This window comes from Pinus tabuliformis, chromosome 4_2 (genome assembly GCF_031772625.1).
Source record: "Pinus tabuliformis cultivar Carrire ecotype Pingquan chromosome 4_2, CPIR1, whole genome shotgun sequence".
In the NCBI taxonomy this organism is placed as follows: domain Eukaryota; kingdom Viridiplantae; phylum Streptophyta; class Pinopsida; order Pinales; family Pinaceae; genus Pinus; species Pinus tabuliformis.
In genome coordinates, this window is record NC_142304.1 from 1,019,146,043 (window position 1) to 1,019,151,017 (window position 4,975).

The following is a 4,975-nucleotide window of genomic DNA, read 5'->3' on the forward strand; positions in this document are numbered from 1 at the left end:
AAAAGTATATATTTCAGTTTTCACTAGCACATCAAAAGTATCTTTGAGTTCTCACTAGCATGAAGAAATTCAAATCAACATTTTTAAAATATGAACCATCTCTCACTAGCCAGATAATAAAATTAGGTGTGGGACAATTTCCAAAATACCTCTAGGATCCAAAAATCCAAAAGAATCTAATTAATATTTACAATCCCATAACTTAATTACCGACTCAATACACATTAATCATCATTATCATTATTAATATTTTTTTTTAAAACACACTTTTAGTAAAATAAATATGCATTTATAAAGTTATCTTAATTTGAAATTTTATTATAATATACTTAACTATATAATTCATAATTTATAACTGGAACCATGAAATCAATTTATTTAATAAAGTTATTACAACCTGAATTAATGCATGTCCATATTAACATTCAATTTATTTAATAAATTTATTACAACCTGAATTAATACATGTCCATATTAACATTGGATATCAATATTAAATGGGAGCACATCTTTTAAATATAAATTTTCTATTTGAAATAAATTTAAATGGTTTATTATCTCAATTATTTTATTAAAATTCAAAAATCAATATTTATGAGCTTTTTAATATGTCAAAATATAGTTTTGATTTTATATCTATATCTATATCTATATATATATGATTATGATTATTACAATGATTGGATTTAGATTGGATATGTTTATAAAATTAGATTTGATATACAAATCTAATTTAAATTTGAAAAATATATAGATATATAAATTTTATTTTATTTATTTATATAAATTTAATTAACTGATAATATTATATATTTTCCTTACCTTTTCATGATGTAAAGTTTACCAAATGACAACTTTTTTTTTCCATATATTCTTATGAATTTTTTTATATAACTTAAATTTTTATTTCATTTTATTATTATTAATAAATATATGATATTTAATTCGAATAAAATAAATTAATATTTTTAAAATATATTATAAAAATAAAAAAAAATAGAATTAGAGTTTTTTATTTAAATATTAAATTATTTCTTTCATTTTTAAAATATATATATAATCATTAAAAAATAATAAATAAAATAAAAATAATAAACGACAATGAACCAAAAACACATATTAGCCAATGTCAATGAAAAAATAATTAATTATGAAGTCTTCCTGGCATTTCACAAAAATATGGTTGCAAATGTCAATGATAAAATGATTATTAGTATTTTAAGTGAAACAAATTCACCATAAAATATATGATACCACACAGGAAAACGATCCATATTGTTTTAGATACTTGATGATACTTAATAAGCCAATAAGAAAGGAAGGCATTCAGAATAAGTTGCGTACCACACAAGTGACAATGAAGAAGAAACAAAAGAAGGGAAAATTAAATTGAATCTGTTATTTTCATTTTCTGGCTCCCAATATTTTGCAATGCGTGATATTTGATACAATTAAAATATAATGCCCTCCGTGCATTTTAGGTCAAGCTGATCTCATTTAACGTTTGCACCATTTAAATAATAAAACGAAAAACCTACGCATCAAAGATTGAAAATGATGTGGAATACTTCGTTAACGAAAGTCATGTGATGTTAACTTTCAAACTTTTAAGGAAACTAAGGAGAAGATATTTATTTATTTACATAATGTATAGTGTGTGAATATGCAGTGAAAATAATTATTATAAGGAGAAGATAGACTATATTTACTATATAGTGTGTGAATATGCCGTTAAAATAATATTATTAGTTATTATTTAATAATTTGAGTAATTATGTGGAATATTTTAATAAAAAAATTATATGATAGGATTATATTTTTATCATGTCTAATTTTTCATTGTAATCGGGGAGTAACACAAGATTTGAACCCAAGATTTGTAGTTCAGTAAAACTTCATTTTAACTCAAATGGCATTGGTGGTGGAAATGAAATTATATGATATTAATTTTAAATGTTTTTTGAAAAATAAGAAAAAGATATTGGTTTCCATTTTTATTTATGTGTGAAAGAAACATTAATTAGTTTAATATGGTTTTTCTATAGAGTTATCAAATTGATGTTAATTTTCAATGTTTTTTGAAAACTAAGAAAAATATATTTGTTTCCATTTTTACTTGTGTAAAAGAAAGAAAGATTAGTTAGTTTAAAGATATTTGTTTCCATTTCTACTTATATGATGTGTGAAAGAAAGATGGATTAGTTTAATATGATTTTTTTATAGGGTTATTAAATATTTTTTTACATTTTATATTATTGATTAAAAAGAACTCTTTTGTTATTAACTAAAATAAAAATTCTTTACTAAACAAAAGTAAAGACAAATTTTTAACCAAACAAAATTTATATTAAAAAAATTAAAACTTCTTAATCAAACAAAAATAAAGAAAAATTCTTAACCAAACAAAACTTATATAAATTAATTTTTATAAAAAAATTAGATTTCCATTTTTATGGAATGGCCTTTGAGATTATGTTATTAATTTGTTTCTTTAAAGCTATCCAAAAGGACAAACTATTAAGCAAACAAAATCAATTTGGAATCATATTCGTAAACTTAAAAAAACTATATTCAAGTTGATAACATCAGATTGATCCCATCAAAATCTATGAGAAGAAAATTTAAGCCTCCGTGTTATACAAGTATAAAAAAGGGAATGCCAGTGGCATGCTACAAACGCTAGTGGCATGCTATATAAATATATCATAAACGATTCGTAGGCCATTATTTTTCTAAGAGAAAAGTCGAACGCTGATTCAAAAAGCCTACTCGTCAGCCAACCATGGTTAAAGCCGGGTTACTGTCGTTAACCGTTCCCTTCGAGCACTTTGGGTAGAGGGTTAATGCATTGAACAAGGCGGATGACATCATTTGGCGTATTGGCGATGACGTTAGTATGCAGGTCCACGCGGCAAAACATCGCGGACGCGCTTGGTGCTGATTATATTATTGACTTAATTATTGACTTGGGCCTGACTTCAAGAACAGGGGCATTATATTATGTCTAACGGAAATGCAGGTGTGGACCAGCTCCGCCTGGCTGGCTGGCATGCCAGAATTGACCTACAAAGCACTCCACTGCATTTTTGCCATACCAAAAAAGGAAAATATTATATTTTGGCTCGGATAACCCATTTATTTTTATATTATTTCTTGCTGCATGATTCCTCGGATATAGTTTTTCTGTTTTATTTTTTGGAAGTTTATACGGATTTCCCGGCCTATTCATTAAGTGGTAATATGGATAAATAGGTTTTCAGCGTTCCGACAATATCACACTTGAGAATCCCTAATTTGGTTATCTGCATCTCATTTTCACTTGCGTTTCTTAAGTGTCCAGGATATTTCTGGCTGTGCCCATGGCGGCTCCTTATAATTTGCTTAAGGGCATGATGGGCGATGTGATGAGAACAGACAGTGAGGAGGCCGGGACTGTAACTGAGGACCGCGATTCGAACTCGTCACTTGTCGCTGCTGGCAAGTCGGTTTTTTCTTCATCTTCGTTCGTGGATCTGACAGGACTGGAAAGAATGGGGAGCGGATTCAGCGCCGCCTCGTCCGACAATACTCATGTGGGGCAAGGCGATCAGGAGAACTCCTGCAAGAAGCTGCCGTCGTCGCAGTACAAGGGCGTAGTGCCGCAGCCCAACGGGCGGTGGGGCGCGCAGATATACGAGAAGCACCACCGCGTCTGGTTGGGGACGTTCAACCACGAAGAAGACGCCGCCAGGGCGTATGACAGAGCCGCCATCAAGTTCCGCGGCACCGACGCCATCACCAACTTTAATTTCGTGGATAGCCACCCGGAGGCCTTCTTTCTCCGCGGCCATTCCAAGGGCGAGATCGTGGACATGCTGAAAAAGCACACCTACGACGAAGAACTCAACCAGAATAGCAACTCAAAGCAAAACAAGATCTCTTCCAACATAAATCACGAGGTCGTGGGTTCGAGACCCCCGGAGCCCCGCGTGCACTTGTTCGACAAGGCCGTGACGCCCAGCGACGTCGGGAAGCTGAACAGACTCGTCATTCCGAAACAGCACGCCGAAAAATATTTCCCACTAGACGTCGAGCTGGCGGCGGGAGGGCCGGAGAAAGCCAAGGGAGTCCTGCTCAATTTCCACGACAACAACAGCGATAAAATATGGCGGTTCCGCTATTCTTACTGGAACAGCAGCCAAAGTTACGTGCTCACCAAGGGCTGGAGCCGCTTCGTTAAAGAAAAACGCCTCCAAGCCGGCGACATTGTTACCTTCCAGCGGAGCTCCCGCTCCCACCAATTCTTTATCACATTCCGCCGCCGTCTCTGCAGTCTCCTCCCACCCGCCGCCCCTCTGGCGTTCCCCAAACAGTCCGGTAACCTCTACGCCATGACCGGATATTCGCACTGGGTACAGCGATTTTGCGCACCGCTGCCGGTGACCCAACCCGTTGCCCAGCGTTCCATTCCTCGTGTCGCCAATCCCGATCCCCTGCCCCCGAAGTCGGCGTCAGATGACGGTAATACGTCGCCCGTGGACTTCGTGGATCTGGGAACATCGTCTTCGTCAACAACCGACGGCAATTCCTGCTCTTCTTCCGTCCGCCTGTTCGGAGTAAATCTGCAGCGGTCGCCGCTAAATCTTTTCCCGGGCGAGTCAGAGTCTCTGGCGGCAAAGAAACGGAAAGCGGCCACGGCGATGTTTACCAGCGGAAAAAGAAGGTACGAATTGGAAGGGTGGTAGACACAGCGGTTCGGGCCGTATTACTTGAATATGGTAAAATTGGAGATTGATTGATATTTGTTGCAGAGTAGTTTTTCTGTATATACATTTTTTTAGGGTTAGTGAAATTTAATTTTTAAGAATGTAGGGGAAAATTGCAAACGATTTAAATTGTGGCCGGATTATTCTGTATATACATTTTTTTAGGGTTAGTGAAATTTAATTTTTAAGAATGTAGGGGAAAATTGCAAACAATTTAAATTGTGGCCGGA

The 4,975-nt window shown here is 34.3% G+C and overlaps 1 pseudogene; it reads left to right on the forward strand.

Annotated features, from left to right (window-relative positions):
- Positions 1 to 3,396: 3,396 nt before the first annotated feature.
- Positions 3,397 to 4,724, forward strand: LOC149173083 (AP2/ERF and B3 domain-containing transcription factor ARF14 pseudogene; annotated as a pseudogene).
- The last annotated feature ends 251 nt before the right edge of the window (positions 4,725 to 4,975 follow it).